The 24160-nt window shown below is 45.4% G+C and overlaps 1 non-coding gene and 2 pseudogenes across 1 annotated transcript; 2 read left to right on the top strand and 1 right to left on the bottom strand.

Moving 5' to 3' along the window:
- LOC136468091 (callose synthase 3-like) overlaps positions 1 to 20899 on the top strand; it is a 30009-nt pseudogene extending 9110 nt beyond the window's left edge.
- Positions 12661 to 16445, top strand: LOC136468090 (uncharacterized; annotated as a pseudogene).
- On the bottom strand, positions 16773 to 16845 carry TRNAK-CUU (transfer RNA lysine (anticodon CUU)). The gene has a single exon. It is a non-coding gene; the product is annotated as a tRNA-Lys (tRNA).
- Positions 20900 to 24160: the final 3261 nt, after the last annotated feature.

A 24160-nucleotide genomic window follows, 5' to 3' on the forward strand; every position in this document is an offset into this window, starting at 1 on the left:
AGAAACTTCATCCGAGGATGGGAATGTAAAACGTTCTCGAGTTGTGCAGCAGTCAAACAAGATTCATCTGATACTAGTCAGTATGTTTTTGCTATTAATGCAAAAAGGCAGTTTGTACTATGTAGCAATGTGGGTATGGTACTGTAGCAAGCTGCTTCTTTTCTTCTTCTTCATTTGGTACTTTTTGACCTTTTATTTAGTGAATATTCTTACTAAGGGCTTGATTCTATGCCAAACTTCAGTTCTAATGTAGATGAATTTAAGTCAAGCATAGAGGGAGAACTTTCTAGTTAGTGGGAAAGAGACAATTTGGCTGCGTGTTTCTAGCTTTTGCAGTTTAGCCTAGAGAGCACACCAGAGCTGGTGAAACATGTGGATACACTATTTTGATAGATGGTACTGTTGTTTCTTATTTTGTTCCAGGAGGACAGGCCTGTGGGTAATGGCAATTGGATGGGAAAAGTCAACTTTGTTGAAATACGGTCATTTTGGCACATCTTCCGCAGCTTTGATAGGATGTGGAGCTTCTTAATTTTATCTTTACAGGTTTTCAATTCTCTGGCTTGTTCGAGTTCTTTTGGTTACTCTTTTTTTTATGCGATCTGTTTTCTTATCCTTAGTTGTTACAATTATTTATGCCATGTTTACTTACACAGGCTATGATTATAATTGCTTGGAATGGTGGCACACCAAGTGATATCTTTGATAGAGGAGTGTTCAAACAGGTTTTGAGCATATTTATAACTGCGGCTATACTGAAACTGGGTCAAGGTATGCCCCCCCCCCCCCCCCCCCAACCCCTCTCTATGTTCCTTTTTTATATCATGACAAAGGCTAATGGGTACGTGCTGTTGGTGCTGTTATCAATGAGGATCTTAGTTGCATGTCTAATTCGCTAGAATTGGCTTGGGTTCTATATGAATTTTAGCAGATGGCTGCTGTGTTGTAAATAGCATACTGAATACTTATAATGCCTTAGCAATCTCAGTTCCAATCTTCATCAAAGAAAAGGAAAAAAGATTGCAATGGTTGTTCTGTTTAGGTCAATTAAGTCTTGGAACTCACTATTAGCAACTTATTTTTTGCAACTTGGTACTTTGTGCCTAAACCTTGATTGCTTCTGCTGGGTTTCAACTCTAGCCTACCCCAACTTGTTTGGGACTTAAAGGCTTTGTTGTTGTTGTTGTTGGTACTTTGTAGAAAATGGTTGGGATTGTTGAATTATCAAGGTGTCACGTAGTTCTCATTCTCATCAATTTTGAACACAAAACAAGACTCTGTTGTGCAATAGGACAAATGAGTACACACGACTTTGCAATTGATCATTGATAGAGGAATGCCAACATGCTTAGATTCACTTTATAATGAGATTACAAGAGGGTTACATATAAATAGAGGATATAGGGTAGCCCAAAGGGCCAGGCCAGCCTGGAGGAGGCGGCATGTACAGGTAGGAAATAAATACTCTAACACCCCCCCGCAGTCGGAACGTCGTTAGAACGAACGTTCAGACTGGAGCGAAAATCCATAAAAACAGAAGAAGGAAGGCCCTTGGTGAAGACATCGGCGAACTGCGACGTGGTGGGAACGTGAAGCACATGGACAGCCCCAAGGGCGACCCAGTTCTCGGACGAAGTGAAGGTCGATTTCCACGTGCTTGGTACGCTGATGCTGAACGGGGTTGGTGGAGAGGTAGACGGCGCTGACGTTGTCGTAGTAGACGAGGCAGGCAGAATCCAGAGGGTGATGCAGCTCCTGCAGAAGTTGCCGCAGCCAGGAGGCTTCGGCGACGCCGTTGTCAACTGCACGGTATTCGGCCTCGGCGCTCGACCGTGAAACAGTGGGCTGGCGCTTGGACGACCAGGAGATGAGGCTGCCACCGAGGAAGACAGCATAGCCGGAGGTGGAACGGCGGGTGTCAGGGCAGCCAGCCCAGTCAGCGTCGGTGTAGACGATGAGCTGAGTCGGGGCAGAGCGGGGAATGACAAGACCAAAGCCGATAGTGCCCAGAAGGTAGCGAAGAATCCGCTTGGCAGCAACAAGATGAACTTCCCAGGGGATCATGCATGTGCAGGCAGACTTGTTGAACGGCGTACGCGATGTCGGGCCGGGTGAAAGTTAGGTACTGGAGAGCACCCACAAGGCTGCGATATGCTGTAGGATCATCAACAGAGAGGCCGGCATCAGCAGAGACTTTGGCACAAGTGTCAATAGGGGTGGAACAAGGCTTGCAGTCGCTCATGCCATGACGAGCAAGAATGTCCAGAGTGTACTGATGCTGTGAGAGAAACAGAGTGTCCTTCTAGTCGCTGAACTGCCACGCCAAGAAAATGGTGCAGGGAACCAAGATCCTTCATGGACAAATTCCTTCTTCAGTGCATCAATCACCCGGTATAAGAGCGGCTGAGAGGAGGCTGTAACAACAATATCATCCACATATAGGAGCAAGTAGACTGTCTCGGTGCCGCGGTGATAGATGAAAAGGGAGGTGTCGGACTTGGCTTCAGTGAAACCCAGAGAGAGCAGATAAGAAGCAAACCGACTGTACCATGCTCGCGGTGCCTGCTTCAAACCGTAGAGGGACTTGTTGAGCCTGCAGACGTGTTCGGGAAGAGTAGGATCGGCAAAACCAGTGGGCTGAGAGCAGTACACCGTTTCTGACAATGTCCCGTGAAGGAAAGCGTTCTTCACATCAAGTTGATGGATCGGACCAGTCCCGAGAGTGAGCCAGAGTGAGGACGGTGCGAACAGTAGCTGGCTTGACGACAGGGCTGAAGGTTTCATCGTAATCAACACCGGGGCGTTGTGTAAACCCGCGAAGCACCCATCGAGCCTTGTATCTGTCCAGAGAGCCATTAGCCTGAAACTTGTGTTTGAAAATCCATTTGTCGGTGACCACATTCGCCTTGGCAGGGCGAGGGACGAGATCCCAAGTGTGGTTGTCCAAGAGAGCAACATATTCTTCTTCCATAGCCCGACGCCAATGGTGATTGGTGAAGAGCGTCACGACAGGACCAAGGTAGCGGGGACAGGGCCTCGGTGTGCAGAGCGAGACGAGGCTGCTGGTACCCAGATTTCCCACGGGTCGCCATGCCATGAGAATTTGCGACGAGCGGGATGGGAACAGCGCCTGCCGGAAGCGGAGGACCACTCTTGACATAGCGCGGTGGAGAGGGAATGACGCCGGAGCGTCGAGGAGGAGCCCCAGCGAGGGGCTCAGGCGGCGAGCTGGGTGCCGGGGCACGCCGGGTGTAGACATGGACGACGGGCGGTTTGTCGAAGTAGGATGCCGGGGGCGCCTGCACAGGGGGCGTCGTGGACGCCGGTGCAGGGGCGGACGCCGGGGGCGCCTGCAGGGGGGCGCCGTGGACGTCTGCAGAGGGGGCGCCGGCCGAAGCGTGGTGAAGCCGGGTGGGGGAGACCGGGACGCCGATGTGCCTAGGGCAGGCACCGAGGCGACCGACGGCCGGCGCACGGTGAAACCCGGTGGAGGTGGCCTGGATGCCTGTGTGCCCAGTCCCGGCACCGGAGTGACCGATGGCACAGGCTGGGAGGGGGCGCGTAGAGGCGTAGGCGCTGGCAGGGAGCCTGCGCCCCCAGGTATACCTGCAGGCAGAAAAGAGACTGACGGGGGGTCGTCATCAGTTAGAAAATCAAGCTCGTGTGTAGGTGGTGAGGGCCGACGAAGGGAGAAAGGAAACATTGTTTCGTCGAAAACAACGTGGCGAGAGATGATGACGCGGTTGGTGGCGAGGTCGAGGCACCTGTAGCCCTTGTGATCAGGAGAATAGCCAATGAAAACGCACAGAGAAGAACGCGGGGCGAGTTTGTGAGGAGTGGTGGCGGTGAGGTTGGGGTAACAAGTGCACCCAAAGGTCCGGAGGTCATGATAGGAAGGATGAGTGCCATAGATCGCGAAGAAAGGGGTGCTCATGTTTAGAGTCTTGGTGGGGAGGCGATTGATGATGTGGGTGGCAGTGGCAAGGGCATCAGCCCAATAGGAGGGGGGCATGGAAGCTTGGAAGAGCAAGGTGCGGGTGACATTGTTGGTGGTACGAAGCATGTGCTCGGCTTTGCCATTTTGCTACGAGGTATAGGGGCAAGACATGCGGAGAGAAACACCTTTAGCAAGAAAGAAAGCACGAGACGCAGAGTTGTCAAGCTCACGGCCGTTGTCACATTGCACGGATTTGATGGTGCAACCAAACTGAGTGAGCACATAGGCGAAAAAATTAGAGAGGACAGAAAAAGTGTCAGACTTTAAGCGAAGAGGAAAAGTCCAAAGAAAATGAAAGCAATCATCAATAATAACTAGATAATATTTAAATCCAGATACACTGATAATTGGGGATGTCCACAGATCACAATGGATCAAATCGAAATTATGAGGTGCTCTCGACAAGGAACTAGTAAAGGGTAAGCGGACATGGCGCCCAAGCTGACAAGCATGGCAGAGGGAGTCATCATCAGGCTTGCTGCAGATAATCGAAGAAGACTGGGTGAGGCTCTGAAGAGTTGCCTTGCCGGGGTAGCCGAGGCGACGATGCCAAGTAGCCGGGGAGGGAGTGGCCACAAGAGCGCAGGAACCGGAGGGCGACGACGGGAGCTGCAGGGTGTAGAGGGGCCCTGAGCTGTTACACCGAAGGAGGACGTTCCTGGTACGGAGATCCTTCACAGAAACACCAAGAGGGTCAAACTCAACAGAAACGAGATTATCAGAGGTGAACTGTCTAACAGAAAGAAGGTTTTTAATGATGTCAGGGGCTATAAGAACTTGTTGAGATGAAAGGGACCAGGAAGAGTAGAGTAGCCGGTGCCAACGACCGGTAAGGTGGCACCATTGCCCACCACAATGGAGGAAGGAAAAGAGGAGGATGGCGACATGGTGACCATACCAGGGTTGGAAGCAATGTGAGAAGTGGCGCCCGAGTCGACAACCCAGTCCGAGGAACTTGGTGGCGGGGTGAGGGTGACGGTGCTGAAGGCGTTGGCAAGGGACTGGGGATCCCATGGTGACCATGCAAAAGGGGACGTCTGGGTGGGCGCCTGGTAGTACGCTGCAGGAGCCGGAGGACAGTATGCTCCAGGAAGAGGCATGCCCGTCATCAGAGCTTGCTGCAGAGACGAAGGCGGGCCGACGCGAGGCGGTGGACCGCGAGGACCACTGGGGGCAGGACTCGGGCCACATATGGATGGACCCGGTCCATGGGTCGAGGAGGGAGGGCCACTGCGATCCGCCTGGCGAGCCACTGTGCTGAACCAGCCTTGGCCACGGCCGCCGCGACGACGTCGGCCACAGGCTGCTGCCAGATGACACCCCCCCGGTAGCCTGTGGAGGGCGCGGGGATGCAGGCCCAGGTGTCGACGAGGAGGCAGGCAGCTTGCTGGACGAAGAGGCGATGAGAGCCGAGGGAGGCGCCATGTTGAGCTCGGCCAGGCGTAGGTCAGGCGCGGACGTCAGCAAACGAAGGGAACGACCGCTGACGGGTGACGAGCTGCGACATGAACTAGAAGCGCTCGTTGAGGCCACGCAGAACATTCAACACAAGAGTACGGTCGTTGATGGGCTCGCCAAGATCGGCAAGTGCATCAGCCATACGCTTCATCTTGCGGCAGTAATCGTCGATGGAGAGGGTGCCCTGGGAGAGGGTGCGAAACTCGGCGTCGAGAAGCATGGCGCGGGACTCACGATTGTTCAGGAACTGTTGTTCGATCCTGAGCCAGGCCGCCCGAGCAGTGATGCCGTCACGCTCGTGGATGACGTCCAGGAGGTCGGAGGAGATGGTGTTGAAGAGCCAGAAGACGACCACACAGTCCATGCGCGACCATGTCAGGGTCGGCGAAGCGGGAATCGTCACTGAGGACGTGGTCCTTCAGAGTGAATCGGCAGAGGATGAGAAGGACGTAGCCGCGCCACTTGGAGTAGTTGGAAGACTGTAGATCAAGAACGATGGGGATCAAGGTCTTGATGTTCTGGACAGCGGCGGCCTGGCTGTGCAGATGAGCAATGGCCGCAGCTTCGGAGCGGTCGTCGTCGCCGTCCAGGGTGTCGTCGTCCCGGAGGGATTCCGTGCGAAGACGCTCACGGAGGGCAGCGGCCTGCTGTTCCAGGACATCAGCCTGCGCGCGCTCTTGGTCAAGAGCAGCGGCGGCGGCACGGACGCGTTCCTGGGCAGCGGCGGCTGACTTGAGAAGGTCAGCCTCCTCCTGGAGTTGCTGACTGCGCTCGGAGTTGGTGATGCGCAAGGAGACGGCCTCCTCTTCTAGCGTCTTGGCGGCGGTGAGGGCTTCGTCACGAAGCTGAGTCGCGGTGGAAGCTGCCGAGGCGCCGGAGGTTGAGCCGCCAGAGTAGGGCGCGGCAGCCGAAGGGGCCACGGGGGCCATCGGCGCTGCAGCCGTCAAGGCGAGGCGCGGCGGCCGAGGAGACGGGGGGGGGGGGGGGGGGGGCGGAAGCAGAGGGGTGGGCGGGAGGTGAAAGGCCCAAGACGTGATTAGTCTGATACCATGATAGAGGAATGGCAACAGGCTTAGATTCACTTTATGATGAGATTACAAGAGGGTTACATATAAATAGAGGATACAGGGTAGCCCAAAGGGCCAGGCTAGCCCGGAGGAGGCGGCATGTACAGGTAGGAAATAAATACTCTAACAATCATGATATCTAAACATCTATTGACTTTACCTCTGAGTTTTTTTTTTTTGGTAACAATGAGAACAGCTAGAGCTTCTGCTGCTGTAACAATATATTTAAAAGGTTGAAAGAACGATGAGAAGATTTATGAGCACATTTATCTCAAAATAGCCGGACAAAAGGATTCAAAATAATTTATCTTTGCACAAAACTGGAGGAGCATTATATTTATTTAGGTTACAGAAGTTTATTTTATGATTTAATGGGGTATTTTCTACTGCAGCAATCTTGGATATTATCTTGAGCTGGAAAGCAAGAAGAAACATGTCTCTTGTTATTAAGCTACGATACATCTTGAAGTTACTATCAGCTGCTGCTTGGGTTGTGGTTTTGCCTGTAACTTATGCATACACTTGGGAGAATCCAACTGGCCTTGCAAGAACAATTAAAAGTTGGCTTGGTGATGGTCAGAATCAGCCATCATTATACATTTTGGCAGTTGTGATTTATTTGGCACCAAACTTGCTGTCCGCTACACTATTTCTTTTCCCTGTAATTAGGAGAGCTCTTGAGAGATCAAATCTTAAAGTCGTAACATTCATAATGTGGTGGTCGCAGGTATTTCTTGTTTTATATTTTAAGCTGATTTAGTTCTTATTACCCTTTAGATAGTAATGATTAATCTAAAACTTATACAGCCTCGCTTATTTGTTGGAAGAGGAATGCATGAGGGCGCATTCTCCCTTTTCAAGTATGCTTGCCTATCTCAGTTTTTTGTTTCTTTTAGTTTACCATTAAATGCCTTTAATGAGTGTTGTTGCCCTTGTAGGTATACAATGTTCTGGGTCTTGCTTTTGGCCACTAAATTGGTTGTGAGCTTCTATGTGGAGGTATTATTTGGAATCAATGTGTTCATTTTTCTATTATACATGTGCATGAGTATATTCATGCATGGCAGGGGGAATGTGTATTCAAATCCCTAGCATTTAGTTCAAATTCTATATCAATTCCTTGCTCCTACAGGAGGATAGAATGTACAAGAGTGAGGCAGTTCGACAATTCTTTAGATGCAGGTTGGGATCTATAGAGGTGTCAATTAAAGAGAATTATATGATACTAAGATAAGATATTAAGATCCACATGCAACATAAGTATGATCGGAAGTGTAAGTTGTGTAATAGCAGGGTCCAAAATTGTGTATGTTAACGGACCTTATGCACAATGGACTTAAAAGTGATTAACATTTATGTTTCCCATAAGCGAATAAACTGTATATGCTACTCTATTCTCTATGTGAGTTTTGTCTCATCAAAATCTGTGAGACTTAGGATGGAGAGCTGTAGATTAGTTGGCATTTCCTCCTTTTGTTGATAAGTCAAAATTTGGTTACTCATCCTCTCATGTGTACATATTGTGCAGATCAAACCACTTGTGCAGCCAACAAAAGATATAATGAAGGAGCCAATACGAACATTTAAGTGGCACGAGTTTTTCCCCCATGGTATGCCTCGAAATGATGATCTTCTATTAGATATTTTGATATTTGCTTACTTGGTTTTTTTAATCTGCAGCAAATAACAACATTGGTGTTGTCATTGCGCTTTGGGCTCCTATCATTCTTGTATGCTTCTTGCCCTTTTTTGTTCTCTTGATCAGTAGGTTCTGTTGCTCCTGTTTGGACTTACCCTAATTGAGTGCTTCAGGTCTATTTCATGGATACTCAAATTTGGTATGCAATTTTTTCAACGCTAATTGGTGGTATCTATGGGGCTTGTCGCCGCCTTGGTGAGGTTAGTAAAGCTGGCCAATAAATTACTTTATTATTCAGTAGACGGGGGTTGGTTGTGCTTGTGTCATTGTGTGACGTTATTTTGTTAGTTATTCTCCTATGCAATCTTCAGCAACAAATGAAATATTTGCTTTTCCTTATTTGCCCTCTTTTCCCAGTCTCAGTGTGCAGTCAGGTTCTGGATCGAAATCTTGTAGCATAATAGATTAGTTGAATCATGTTCTCAAATACATCTCTTTTTTGTGTCTGTTTGCACCAGTTTTTGAGATTGGTATCACTGGATATGATCTTCTGATTTAAGTGTCACTTCCTTTTAAATTTTTCCTGAGGCATTTCTCTGTTTGAATTGATAGAAGCTCAAATTCTTCTGACACACCTTTTTTTTGTGTGTGCATGTGTATGAACACTTAGCTTGTTTCATGCATATAGAGCTTTTGAGTTGTATTGTACTTTTTGATGGTTTTGTATTAATTATTTATAAGTGATCTAAGTAACTTACCCTATTCACTGTTGCTGGTTTCATGAGATCAGATAAGGACATTGGAAATGTTGAGATCTCGGTTTGAATCTCTGCCTAAGGCTTTCAATCAATGCTTGATTCCATCTGACACAAGCAAGAGGAGAGGACTCCGGGCTGCTTTCTCCAAACCTTCTAAGGTGTGGACTCTTTTTTCTAACAGCTATTACTTGACACCACGTCTAATGTAGATTCTTGCCATGGAAAGTATTTATTACACATTTTTTTGTTCGATTAACCTGGTACATTTGAATTTCTTTAGACACCTGAGGACACCAAAGAAGAAGAAAAAATAGCCTGCAAGATTTGCTCAGATTTGGAATTTAATTATCACAAGCTTTCGCGAGGAAGATTTGATAGACGACAGGTGCAACATCCTATCTTTACTCATGTATATATGGACTTCCTTGTTTGCCTTCTTGCCAAGGTGTTGTTTATGATATTTTAAAAAACGGCAGAGAGAAGGACTTGTTACTTGTTCCATACTGCAAAGATCGTGATATGGATATAATCCAATGGCCACCATTCCTGCTTGCCAGCAAGGTATATATTCTTGTAACTTGTTTGCTGCCTATTTCTGTGCTATCTATTTCGATGAGCTTTTGTTTCAGTTTCCTTTATTGACTGTATTTCAGATTCCAATAGCATTGGATATGGCCGCAGATAGTGGTGGAAAAGATCGTGATCTAAAGAAGAGGATGAAATCGGACCCATATTTTACTTATGCTATCAAGGAATGCTACGCTTCTTTCAAAAACATCATATATGCACTAGTGATCGGTACAAAGAGAGAGAGGGTATGTTTGACATTATTATGCTTTCATTCATATTACTACACCCTTGACTGTTAAAGCTTAAATTTGTTTTGAACCTAGTTGATTAAGTTGATATATTATGCAATATTTTCAGTTTCATACAAAAGATTTTCTATGCGGTGGATGAGCATATAGCAGAAGAGACTTTGATAAAGGAGCTGAACATGAGTAACCTTCCTACCCTAAGCAAGAAGTTTATTGAGCTGCTTGACTTACTGGTATAAAATTAGTTATCAATGTTTTAATAATGTTCAGTGTGGAAATTTTTAATTCTCATTCCTTCAATGCAGGAAAGTAACAACAAAGAAGAACAGGGTCAGGTCATCATATTGTTCCAAGACATGCTTGAAGTGGTTACAAGGGACATAATGGTTGACCAGCTCAGCGAGTACGGAACCTAGTGACCATTCTACTGTACAAACTTGAAGAGTAGCCTTCAATCTTTAATTATCTTTAAATTTGTTTTAATCGTTAATTTTTTTTCTATATGCATGTTTACTTAACGGGGAGCTTGCTTTCCATGCACAATTCACCTAGTAGTGGCGAATATGTGCTATTATTGGTTACAAAATGGCTATTAAAGAAGTTATTCGGCCGTAATGAGAGTTGTTTCTTTTTTCTTGGTTGGTGGGTATAGTCGTTCAGAATTTCCCTGGTGTCTCCTATAACATGGTGTCTGTAATGGGTCAGTTTGGGCATATTTGGTTGGTAGCTAATGTTGCCACACATGTTTTGCTAAGGTGGCTAATGTTAGTCCACACGTTTGTGCCAAGAAAAATAGCCACCTAACCTTAGGTAAAGTTAGGCAAGAAACATGAGTCTATAACATGTGAACCAAAAAGCTAAGAAGATTAGAGACTAAGTTGTGGGAGGGACCAAAAGCTGTGGCCGCCTCAGTTTTGGCGTGGTAAATTTAGTTGCCAACTGAACATGCCTATCTTATTATACAAAAACATCACGCAGTTCTTGATAGATAAAAACAATATTTTTGTTCATAATGAATAGTTTGCAGTAACTCATGTGGCCACACATAGTTTTTCATCAATATCTTTGGTGATCACAGGCTAGGTTCTTGGTGGTTGTTTATTGTATTTTCTTTTGATATATCTATTATTATCATTATCTCTTTGGCAGACTACTGGAGTCAATACATGGTGCAAATAATAAAAGATCTGAAGGAATGACACCACTTGACCAACAAGATCAGTTGTTCACAAAAGCTATTGATTTTCCTGTAAAGAAAACACAAGCATGGAATGAAAAGGTTCTGTTTCTTGTCCTGACTTTATTTATTATTTTCTTGTATTACTAAAAATATTTAATTTTGAATAAAGCTATTTTTTTGTGATTATGCCTATTTATTGGTTTCAGATAAAAAGGCTTCGACTTTTGCTCACGGTGAAGGAAGTCAGCTATGGATGTCCCTACAAACCTGGATGCTAGAAGGAGGATATCTTTCTTTGCTAATTCTCTTTTTATGTCGATGCCAGATGCCCCAAAAGTGCGGCAAATGTTGCCCTTCTCGTAAGTTTCACTCACTATAAGATCTATGCTATAACATTCCTAGCTGGCTTGTATGTTTTACTAGTAAGTGATATAAGCGATAACAGACTTCCATTTATTATCCATGGAGTTATTATGCTTCTATTTACTTAGATATTCAACACTATTTTCAGTTAAATAGAACTTGTTGGTTCTCTTATGTATCTTTCGAGAAAGGAAGCTCATCCTCACTTAGTGACCAACAAAACATATTATCTCCAGCTGGATGGTAGTATCTTGTAGATAAACTAGAAGAGATGAAAATATCTATAGCTGTACACTTTGTACACACTAACATTTTTTGTTATTCTTTTGAGGAAACTATACACCTTTATTCCATGAAGTTATTGACTACAAGTGATTTAGTGTCATAGTACAACCCAAAGCTTTATGGGCCACAGGCTTAAATTATCTATGAACATTACCTGACTAACATGTGATACAATTCTATTCATATGCTCAAATCATATTGCTTCCTTTTCTGAACTTTTGTTAACTAGAGTTACAATTCATGTTCTAATTACCCTTGTTTTGATTCCTCTTCACTGGGTGGCTATTGCAGTGTCTTGACTCCTTATTATATAGAAGACGTTCTTTTCTCTTCACAAGCACTAGGGGAACAGAATGAGGATGGAGTTTCTATCCTTTTCTATTTGCAAAAAATCTACCCAGGTTCTTTGCTGAAATGTTGATTTGTGGCTAGACACACCTCAATATTTCCCACAAATTCTTCTGATAATCAAAAGAATGTTTCTATCCAACATCCTTGCAGATGAATGGAAAAATTTTCTTGAAAGGGTGCATTGTGAGAGTGAAGATCAACTCCACGAGACTGAGCAATCTGAAGAGCAGCTTCGCCTTTGGGCATCATACCGGGGACAAACTTTGACAAGAACTGGTAATCATCTTTGGCTTCTGTCATAGCTGCTATTATACTTTCTTCTCTCAATGAAACTTCTTTGTATATAGTACATGTTCGATAATTTCATTAATTTAATAATTGTTGTGCTTTCTTACAGTAAGGGGGATGATGTACTACAGACAAGCTTTAGTCCTTCAGGCTTTCCTTGATATGGCCAGAGATGATGGTATTTTCTGAATACTTGACAGCTGATCCTATTTCGATACTCTAAACATTGTATGACTATTTCATTATTTGACTTTCTTTCCTCAGATCTTATGGAGGGTTTTAGAGCAGCTGACCTGTTATCTGAATCTGATGAATCGCAACTTTTGACTCAATGCAAAGCTATAGCTGACATGAAATTCACATATGTTGTATCATGCCAGCAATATGGTATCCAGAAACGTTCTGGTGATCCACATGCACAGGATATTCTGAGATTGATGACCACGTAAGTCTTGATTTAAAATCAACTAGACTATGTTCTATTTACTGAGTACCCACAGGAGAACATATTATGTTCTGTAGTAAAATAGAGCAAAATTGTGTTTTGATAATAATGTCCCGGCCTCCCAAGATATAAGTGAAAGCAGGAAGAATTGCATATAATGCATGGCTTGTGTTGCATTGCATTGCATTGAGCCTCTCTGGCGGTATATATAGAGACATATGGCAATAGTTGATTACAATATCATAACTACTAAATATATTGTAACATCCCCCGCAATCTTAGCAGGAGCATCGCAGACGGTATGGAGAAGAAGTAGAAGGCTAACATCCCCTCGCAATCATAGTGACGTCGCAATTTAAATGCTGCAATTGGAGTAGAAACCGACGAGTAGCTCATGCAGACGATTGCCATTTTTAGTCGCCGAAGTAACCGAGGTTGAGGTGGATGCGGTTGAAGTCGTGGAGGGAGCGGACGCTCCTACCAGAAGGCGAGTAGTTCGGGTGGACAATCTTGCTCAAAGGCAAGCAGTCTTGACACAAGGTACGGCGTGATGTTGGTGATGAAGACCCAATCAACATGATGAAGACCATTGCGGACAGACGATGCACAAGAGATTGCACACATGGGACGACAATGTAGATGAATAGCTAGAGGACACACGAACATGGGTGGTGGTGCTGCAGCCCAAGGAGTCAACACAGTAGCAATAGCAACCCCTGTTGCTCGAAGAGGATGTGTGTAGTACTCGATGACGAACGTCACAGAATCCCAGTGGATCGTGCACAATCGGTTGATCAGACGGAGTACGCATGAGGCGGGATGGGATGACTGAGAAACGACACGGGCATCACATGTCCGGCCTAGTCGTACGGTCGAGGAGGTAGATGCTGGTGTAGTCGATGGCAGACGTTGGAGTAGAGACGGTAGAGAACCAAAAAAAATACCGGCCAATGACCTGCGAGAGAGAAAACCCCAATCATCTAATGGATTGGGAAAAGACTCTAGAACGGCCGATCAACACAGTTGTCGATGCGAGCCCTAGGTACGGGCAACGCTGCACTCGGCATAGAAGTGGAAGCTTTAGGGTTTATGCCCAGGATCTAAACCAAAACTCGTGATACCATGTAGAAGGAATAGAATTGGGTGGAATTGGATTATATTGCATTGAGCCTTTGGCAGGATATATAGAGTACAAAGACTTAAGGGGCAAGATGCCTCCCCAGATACATATGGCAATATTAGATTAAAATATTCTGACTACCAAATATACTCTAACAAGTACTACAAACATATTTTTTTAGCCTGTATTTCATGTGTGTATATGTTGGAAAAGGTGATTCATAGCCTATTCCCATTTGAATAAGATGCGTTCTCAAGGATGTCTATACTAACTCTACTAGGAGTAGGATTCCTACTTAACTGTGGTGGACTACATAACCAAAGAGTGCAAGCCAATAGCAAGTCCCCGTATGAGATAAGTGGGTTGTATGGGGACCATTTTCTTCTCTAATACAATGAAGCGCAGCTCTCCTGCGTTTTCCAAAAAAAAGCAAGTCCAACCAAGAAAATCTCATCCGAAGCAATTAGGAAGCACACTGGTGGATTTAAATTTAGCTATTCTGACATGGCAGTGTTGTTTATGGCAAGAATCTTAGGGTCCTAAAGGTTAGAGTGGTTGTAGGAGAGCAAGAATCCCTTGTAGGTTGTCACTTAAATAATGTGTTGTTGTGTTAGAGGAGTCAAGGGCCTATTGGGCCTTAGCCCATTAGAGTTAATTAGTCGCTTGCTTAGGGGTCAAGTCAGACCTCTCTATATAATGAGAGGAGATGTATCAATCTATAATCAAGCAAGAGATTAGAAGGAAATCCCTTCTCTCTTGCCGGCCGTGGGCGAAGCCCCGCGGCCGGCCTCCCACTGCGCCCCTAGCCCTAGCCGCCACCGCCACCACCAAGTGAACAGTACCCGCGGATACTGTAGCACTGCGGGTACTGTAGCACGCACATCGCCGCCACTTCCCTCAACTCGCTCCTCTCGATCCCAACAACCTCAACTGGCCACATAACAATCTGGTATCAGAGATCTCTGGTTCGATCATGTGGTTCGATCATGTCCACCCCCTGCCATCAGCGCCAGCGCCGTCGGCCGCGTCGGGGTTGTCGTCCGCATCTTCGGGAGCGCCCCTGACGTTGGAATCTTTGGCCGCCGACGTGGCTGCGATCGCCCGCGGCATGACGGCCATGCAGGCGGCCATGCAGGCGACCCTGGCCGCCCTACATGCGAGTTCAGCGCCCGGCCCTTTCCCGCAGCCGGTCAGCTGGCCGCCGCAACCGTCCAACGGACTCTTGACCGCCGAGGAGAGCAGCAGTCCTGCGCTGCTTTCCACCTCTCCTTCACTGATCCCGTCGTTCACCACCCCCAGCCCCGTGCCGCCACAGCAGGACAGCGATGGCGTCTTCTACGGGGGCGTGGATGGCATCTAGGCATCGGCGGCGCAGCTGCAAGCGGTGGCGCATTGCCTCCTAGCGCGCCGGCAGGGACAACAACACCCCATCTTCAAGCGGCGGCGTCCAGTCGTCCCTACAGCAGCAGCCTTGCAGCTCACGGAGAGGAAGGCGATTGCGCGGGCAAGTGCCTGCAAGGTGTTTGCGGCGGTGCGGCTGCAGGCTGCGGCGCGTGGCCTCCTAGCGCGCCGGCGGCTGCAGAAGATGCGCTCACCTATGCACGAGGCGACCTTGACGGCGGTCGACCTCAGCATAGGGGAGCGCGACCTAGCATGGTTGGTCGACCTCGCCTGGTCGGACGGCCACCAGCAACCGCGCCAACCTGCTGTTGTCTTCAGGCGCAAGCATGGTGTTTTTTCCATGGGCGGCGAACTCCAACTCTGCGGCACCGGCGATATGGGAGCCGCTTCCCTCCTTGTCACCGGCGGGGACGCACTGCCTAGCGCCATCGCATTTCGCCACCGTCCGCCACGAGCACGTCTCCGCTGGTTGTTGTTGCCACTAATTCTAGGTGGCCATACCCGTGCACCCCTCTTGTTCCGATGGTCTCCATGGGATCCAGGTGGCTACACACGTGCTGGTCCAGCAAGCGGAGGGTGCCCGCCGTATCTTCAGGAGTCAAAAATAAAGAGTCGTAGTCTTCTTCAGGTCAATAAAATAAGCCGAGATGTAAAAGGTTTATTTTTAGGTGTTAGGTTTGTGTCTAGTGGAGGCATCGTTAGTGTCATCGTTAGATTGCAGCTCGAGGACGAGCTGCATGTCCAGGTGGGGTGTAGTGTTAGAGGAGTCAAGGGCCTATTGGGCCTTAGCCCATTAGGGTTAATTAGTCGCTTGCTTAGGGGCCAAGTCAGACCTCTCTATATAATGAGAAATGTATCAATCTATAATCAAGCAAGAGATTAGAAGGAAATCCCTTCTCTCTTGCCGGTTGTGGGCGAAGCCCCGCGGCCGGCCTCCCACTGCGCCCCTAGCCCTAGCCGCCGCCGCCACCACCAAGTGAACAGTACCCGCCGATACTGTAGCGCTGCGGGTACTGTAGCACGCGCATCGCCGCCACTTCCCTCAGCTCGCTCCTCTCGATCCCAACAACCCCAACTGGCCACATAACATGTTGGCTCTCTAAATCTTTTCCTCTTCTCGTAATTCATCCGTGACTTCTATTTTATTCCCTTTACAAGATCGATTTAGGTTCCTTTTCCTGTTCTTAGGTTTCTTTGCTTTGACCATTGCAACACATTGTTTTATGTTACTTGTATTGAAGCCCTGAGCTTCACAGTGATTGAAAGGAAAATCTCTCTTTGGCAGTTATCCGTCACTTAGGGTTGCCTACATCGACGAAGTCGAAGAGCCTAGCAAAGACAGAAATAAGAAAATAGAGAAGGTTTACTACTCCGCATTGGTGAAGGCAGCAGTAACAAAGCCTGATGATCCTGGCCAGAAACTTGATCAGGTACTGCGAAATGATTTTTAATTCATTGTTGGTCGTGCTGGATTGATCAAATTAAAATTATATTGTTTTGTTTCTACTATAGTTTTTTACTTCTGCACCTGTATGTACTGGATCTTCCTTTTTTTCTGTAGCATAAGCATGTTAGTTTTTTGTAGTCTGTGGATCTGTAATACACCCATTATGGGGCTTGAACCCACAACCGCAAGGTTAAGAGCCTTGTGCTCTACTAACTGAGCTAGGTGGGCTTGACATGGGAGGAGGCAATAAAAAGGGACTTAAAGATGAAATATATCTAGAGAATATGAGTGCAGAGGAAGCAGCTGTCTGCCCGAACCATGAACAGGCTTTAGATCCACTAACAATATCTCTATATATTTATTTTCTGGCTTTGTTGTTTTTGTTGTTGTGGATATTGCTCGTTCCAAAATTTAATCCATGCCAAATATATATATATTTTTTTTTTACTTTGTAACCTGCAAAATTTCGTGGCTATGCATGCACTATAAATTGGCACTATATGTATCCTAGATTTGTTTGGCACTTTGAGGTATGCTGACAAGATGGTGTGAAGGGAACAATATATGACCAATTGCGTCATTGAATTGGTCTATGATATTTCACTAGAACTGTATAAGAAATCTAGAATACTCAAATAGTACCTATTAGAATGAATGTATTTCCTGATCTCTTGGTGCAAATGAGGATAAACCTGTTTACCTGTCATATTTTCATATTTTGCTGCATAGGATATATATAGGATAAAGCTTCCAGGGAATGCAATGCTAGGTGAAGGAAAACCAGAAAACCAGAACCATGCCATAATTTTCACACGAGGTGAAGGTCTTCAAACCATCGACATGAATCAGGTATGCATCAATTGGTTCCTTTTGTTCCACGGCAGATTATGTGACAGTTTTTTACTATACCGTTTTATCTAACAGGAACATTATATGGAGGAGACTTTGAAAATGAGGAATTTGTTGCAAGAGTTTCTGAAGAAACATGATGGTGTGAGATATCCATCAATACTTGGTGTGAGAGAACATATCTTCACTGGCAGGTATACCTAAATTTATGTTTAATTTCTGAGTTTATTAGTGCCATTTAGTTGGACAATCAATGTATAATCTCTTAATTCTTCTACAGTGTTTCTTCTCTTGCATGGTTCATGTCAAACCAAGAAACAAGTTTTGTGACCATTGGACAACGTGTACTTGCCAATCCTTTGAGGTGATTCATCTTATTATGGACATTTCTATACCACATCAGTATCCATAGTATTTCATGTTTTGTGGGTTTACTTCACCTGGTTTTTAGCAAGCTTCTTCGTGATAATTAATATGTTGGAGTTTCTTATCAATATTTTTTATTTCCAATTTTGCAATGAACTAACAATTATTGGAATTTCCATCTTAATATTATATGCATTCAGTCAAGTTGGCATGCTTAGCTTGTTTTTTCCTCTGTGAGTACTACAACTCATTAACTGATTTTTTTTGTGTGTTTCTCCTCACAAAAATCTTTGTATCCAGAGTTCGGTTTCATTATGGGCATCCTGATATCTTTGATCGACTTTTCCACCTCACAAGGGGAGGTGTAAGCAAAGCTTCTAAGATTATCAATCTTAGTGAAGACATATTTGCTGGTATGCCATTGTTTCCCCTGCCTCCCATTATTGCTTAATCTCAATGGAAATTATTTTGCTAATATATTTGTTACTTGATGATAGGATTTAATTCAACATTGCGTGAAGGAAATGTTACACATCATGAATACATGCAAGTTGGCAAGGGCAGAGATGTTGGTCTCAATCAGATCTCACTATTTGAAGCAAAAATAGCAAATGGTAATGGTGAACAGACACTGAGCCGTGACGTCTACCGACTTGGACATCGTTTTGACTTTTTCAGAATGTTGTCCTGCTACTACACTACTATTGGTTTTTACTTCAGCACAATGGTATAAACTTCTCCCTTGACTTCTCAACTTTCAGAACTATTGATTTAATCTGACCTTTGTGACTTTTTCTGCCCCTTCTCAGATAACAGTTTGGACTGTGTATGTATTCCTCTATGGGCGCCTGTATCTTGTCCTCAGTGGCCTTGATGAAGCACTAGCCACTGGAAAGAGGTTTATACACAATGAGCCTCTCCAGGTTGCTCTAGCTTCACAGTCTTTTGTGCAGCTTGGGTTCTTGATGGCGCTGCCTATGATGATGGAAATTGGTCTAGAGAGAGGATTCAGAACTGCATTGAGTGACTTTGTACTTATGCAGCTCCAGTTAGCATCTGTGTTCTTCACATTCTCTCTTGGGACCAAAACTCACTACTACGGAACCACACTGCTACATGGAGGAGCTGAATATAGAGCTACAGGGCGTGGATTTGTGGTGTTCCATGCCAAATTTGCTGAGAACTATCGATTGTATTCGCGAAGTCATTTTGTGAAGGGCATCGAACTGATGATTTTGCTTATTGTGTATGAAATATTGGGCAGTCATACCGAGGAGCTATCGCGTACATTTTCATCACAATTTCCATGTGGTTTATGGTTGTCACCTGGCTCTTTGCCCCATTCCTGTTTAATCCTTCTGGGTTCGAGTGGCAGAAAATTGTGGATGACTGGACTGACTGGAATAAGTGGATCAGTAACCGTGGAGGTATTGGGGTGCCACCAGAGAAAAGTTGGGAGTCATGGTGGGAAAAAGAGCAGGAGCCTCTTAGGCATTCTGGAAAGCGTGGCACTGTTCTTGAAATAGTGCTTGCATTGCGCTTCTTTATCTACCAGTATGGTCTTGTTTATCATTTGAACATCACCACTCACACAAAGAGTGTTCTGGTAATATAAATCTCATTTAGTATTGTGAGATATATCTTTCTGATTTATGCATGTCAGCAAATGCTGTACAGGATGTACTCAAACATTTATTTATGTTCTTTCCAGGTTTATTGCATCTCATGGGTCATAATCTTTGTCATTTTGCTTGTGATGAAGGTAACCTGCCACCTGTGCTCTTATCACTCTGGTTTGTTTAATTTTGATGCCTACCCATGAGTGACACTGGCTAGAGTTGTACATGTGACATACATGCATAACCACTTGCACATGTGAAATGCACGTGCGATTTTAATGCTCTAAAGGTAATAGAGATTTGTGCAAGGATACTGCAATGGGTTTTGGTGAACTAAATACCGGAATTTGTGGTGTCCCACTGGAAGGTTGCATGTTTAGAGGGTCCTAGAAGCACGTTTACTATGTTTTTTACCAGCTTAGAAATTAGAAAGGATTGTTTAGGCTATTACTTGATCGAATAGGTATATCATTGACGTGAAATGCTGCTGACTGTTGGCTACGTGCTCTGTCGTTTGCAGACTGTATCAGTTGGCAGGAGGAAATTCAGTGCAGAGTTCCAGCTTGTGTTCCGGTTGATCAAGGGGCTGATATTCATAACGTTTTATCTCTATTATCATAATATTGATAGCAATCCCACACATGACAGTTCAGGACATCTTTGTTTGCATCCTTGCGTTCATGCCAACTGGATGGGGTTTGCTTCTGGTAAGTAGTTTCTGCTGCATGGTTGCTTTGTTTGGCTGACGGTTGGGTTGTGACCCTCCCTCACGTGTTGTTGGTTTCAGATAGCACAAACTATGAGGTCAGCTATTTCACATATGGGGCTATGGGGATCGGTCAAGGCACTTGCCCGAGGCTATGAGATCATCATGGGCTTGCTGTTATTCACCCCGATCGCATTCCTCGCTTGGTTCCCCTTTGTTTCGGAGTTCCAGACAAGGATGTTGTTCAACCAGGCCTTCAGTAGAGGTCTGCAGATTTCTCGTATCCTAGGCGGACACAAGAAAGACCGGGCTGCGCGGAACAAGGAGTGAGTAGCCGAGTAGGTAGATGGAGGATGATATTGTTAGGCAATTTAACCTAGTTGCCCCCCTCCCCTCTTGACTGTAAATGGTAGTTTCTCTTTCAACTCGTTGGACGATAATGTAAGTGTATGTATGCGTGAGAGAGAGGGGGAGAGGGAGGCCGCGGATGGTAAGTTTGCATGGTCTGTTCTGTTGTGTGTGGCCTTCCTTGCCTGGTAGTGCTGACCTACAATGCAACCATGCCCCCACGTGGCATTATAGTAGTATTGGTTATTGGGCACTGGAGACCCTGAAACTGACCAGGTTATATTGCAAGGAATTCATTTCTGCTAACATGCCTACCTCTTCATGTGCTTTCTTTATATGGTTTTTGTAGGCGACAGAATTTGAGCCGGTCAATTGAGATTGCTCCGTTGCCTCATTGGACATTTGTACTTATCCTCGTTCATTCACTTGTGTAGTGTTTGGTTGAGAGACAAAGTGGAGTGAGATATATCGTCTCTGTATTAAAGGATATGACTGTTCTATTTCTTGTTTGGTTGAGGGAAACATGGCCATCTTTATTCTGTGTTTGGTTTCAGGACATAAAAAATGAGATAAAACAATGACATGTGGGGCCCACATGTCAGCATCTTTTTTTTCTCTTCTCCGTCTTGCCCCTACTTACTAACCGCCTGTTCGCTTGCTCGTATACGATCGTGGATTATAAGCTGGAACAGTATTTTTTTTTACATCAAACCAGCCAGCAGTAAATAATCCACGATCGTTTATGGCCTGCCGAACAGGCTGTAAACTATGAGCACCCTGCACTGCCCTCGGCGAGCTCGGCCTCCACGCCGGCGAGCCACCCTTGGCCCTGTGCCTGCAAGCTCAGGATGCCACGCCACCCTCTGCTCGTGCCCCCTCTTCTTCCTTGTCTGCTCGTGCCAGTGACGCTTGACCCACTTAGGATGGCTCTACCAGTCAGTTTTTTGGGGCAGTCTCCTACGTGTAGGGGAATATTCTATAGTGTGATATCCTTAACTCTGACTTGTCTCTAACCAAACACTACTAGAACTAGGTCCGTCTTGTCCCACTTATTAGTCCCTCCAACCAAATACTATCTTTAGTCCGTCATAGTTGTACATGAGGATGCGTCATCGGCTCCTCGCTCTCCCACTCTCCTCAGTTGCCTCGTCTCTAGCAGAAATAAAGTATCCGGATCTGCTCTAATGCTCTCTTAGGTCGAATAATGCTTCTATTTTGAATTACAAATCATTTTATTTTTTTTCTAGATATACTGGACATAGCATATATTTAGATTTAGTTGTATAATAAAAGCTATGTATAGAAAAAACCACAATAACTTATAATTTAGAATGGAGAAAGTATTAAATAGAAAGTAACACATGTTGTTACTGAAGTTAGTTGACTTCCACGTGGCCAGGGTCATCGTTCATCAATATAGACATTTCGATATTAACAAATAAACATAAAACAAACTATATAAGATTCAAATAATTTCAAGCTTAGTCACCATAATACAGGCTTTATTTTAGGGGAGAAATGAAAAATGACTGAGCTAAACTTTCTACGATTAAATAAGATTTTAGGATTTTTTTTTGCACATTTTTAGATTTTTTTTTGTTATTTTCTTGAAAAGTATATATATACTTTTGGTACCTCCGGGCTTTCACTTATATTTTGGTGAACGACTGTCGTCATATAGAAAACTGATGGACTGTAATATAGGAGACGTGAACTAAAACCGTTTTTAAAACCGTTAAAGAGCAAATTCGAACAGCTTCAGAAGCTAAAGAAAATAAAAAAAAACTATGTTTTCGATTGGAAAGGTAAATCAAATTTGGGTGAAATTTAGGAAGATCATAGGAACTATTTTTTTTTATTGAAATGGCGTCCCAACGAGACCTGGGCAACCTATAAAGACGGAGCTTGTGCTGGGTTGGTCAGCTGAGCGTGCGCTCAGGTTGCCCACCCGAGTTCGAGTGCTGATTTCGAGTGTCTCACCCATGGGATTTATTCTCTATTAATAAATTAATAAATTCATTTGCCTAGCATGGATGAGCCACAACTGTCATATTTTTCAACTGTGTACTCTTAACCCTAAATATAGTATGTAGGTCTAGCTTACTCACTAGAGGTGTGGATGTGTTAGGGCCTGTTTGGTTGGCGACCAAAACTTGCCACGCCTGACCTTCGGCAAACTATGGCTGCCACAGAAAGTGTGGCGAGCAAAATCGAAGCCCAACTTGTGGCAAGTTATAACACGAAAATGAGTCTATGACATGTGAGGCAGGGTGCTAGGAAAGTTCGGCGTGCCATAACTGTGGCAATGAACCAAACAACTGCCGAAGAAAATATGGCATGACCAACCTTTGGCATGGCAAGATTTGGTCTCCAACCAAACACGCCCAATATGTGTGCCCGTGGTGTGCGTTAATACGTGAGTTCACATACGAAGGTTGGGCTATAAAAAGATACCATCCAAGGTCAGTTTAGAATGCATAAATTTCAGAGAAACTGTGTAGAAATTTTATAGAAATTAGTTTAATAATTAAGAAAAGTAGGAACAAAGCGTTCGAATCTTTTGCTACTCTCTCCGTCTTAAAATAAATGCACATCTTATTTTACGAGGAGTTAAACTTTTTAAAGTTTGGCTAAAAATATAAAAAGTAATATCACTAGCTCCAAATAAGTATATTATGAAAATATATTTCGTATTTAATTTAATGATACTTATTATATATTATAAATAGTAGTATATGGATGTATTTGATCAAACTTTTTAAAAAATTTGGAGCACTGCGTTGTGCGGCGCGCCTAGGCACTTGGCGCTCTCTGCTCTCAAATATCGACAGTATTTCTTTCTAATTTTCCATCAAACAAAAAAGGATCATCTATTCTGATCGACTACGACTACCCACCTGGACATGGCCACCCACCCATCTCTGTTGTGGTCTGGTCTGGTCTGGTCACTTCTTCTGAGGGTGGGTTCCCTCTCTCCCCTTCCCCATTCTCCCGCTCCGCCTCTTCGAGCTAGGGTTAGGGTTTGCTTCGCGTTCCCTGGGAAATTGATCGAATCGGACACCTCTAGCCGGTGTCCTCACCGATCCATCCGTTCATCCTTCGATTCGATCAAGTTTCCACCACCTCTCGACATCATCAATCTCGCGGTCTCGCCGCCCTTTTTTCGGAGGGAGAGAGAGGGGAAGTAATAAAAGGGACAAGCTAGCAAGGGGATTTACCCATTTCCTTGATCCCACACATCATCCTGCTACAAATCCTTTAAATTCGAACAAGCAGGAGGAAGAAGAGAGCAAGCCCATGGATCCCAGCCAGATGATGTTCCCCATCTGGGGGGCGCCGCCTCCCGCCGCCTTGCAGCCACCCTCCGAGGACCACGCCGCCGCCCCCAACGCGCAGCCGCAGCCCTTCCTCCCCCCTCCCAATCCCAACCGCGGCTGGAAGCGCAAGAATCCCGCCGCCGCCTACCAGCCACCGGCCCTCGGCGATCTACAGGTGCAGAACCGCGCCAAGGCTCGCCGCTGGTTCAAGAACAACGGCGGCGGCAACCCCAACCCCAACCAAACCCGCAAGTATTTCTTCCCCAAGAACAAAAACAACAAGGCCGCCGCGCCGCGCAACACCACCTCCTTCATCATCCGGGCCAAGCGCGCCGGCG

This window comes from Miscanthus floridulus, chromosome 7 (genome assembly GCF_019320115.1).
Source record: "Miscanthus floridulus cultivar M001 chromosome 7, ASM1932011v1, whole genome shotgun sequence".
Taxonomy (NCBI): Eukaryota; Viridiplantae; Streptophyta; class Magnoliopsida; order Poales; family Poaceae; genus Miscanthus; species Miscanthus floridulus.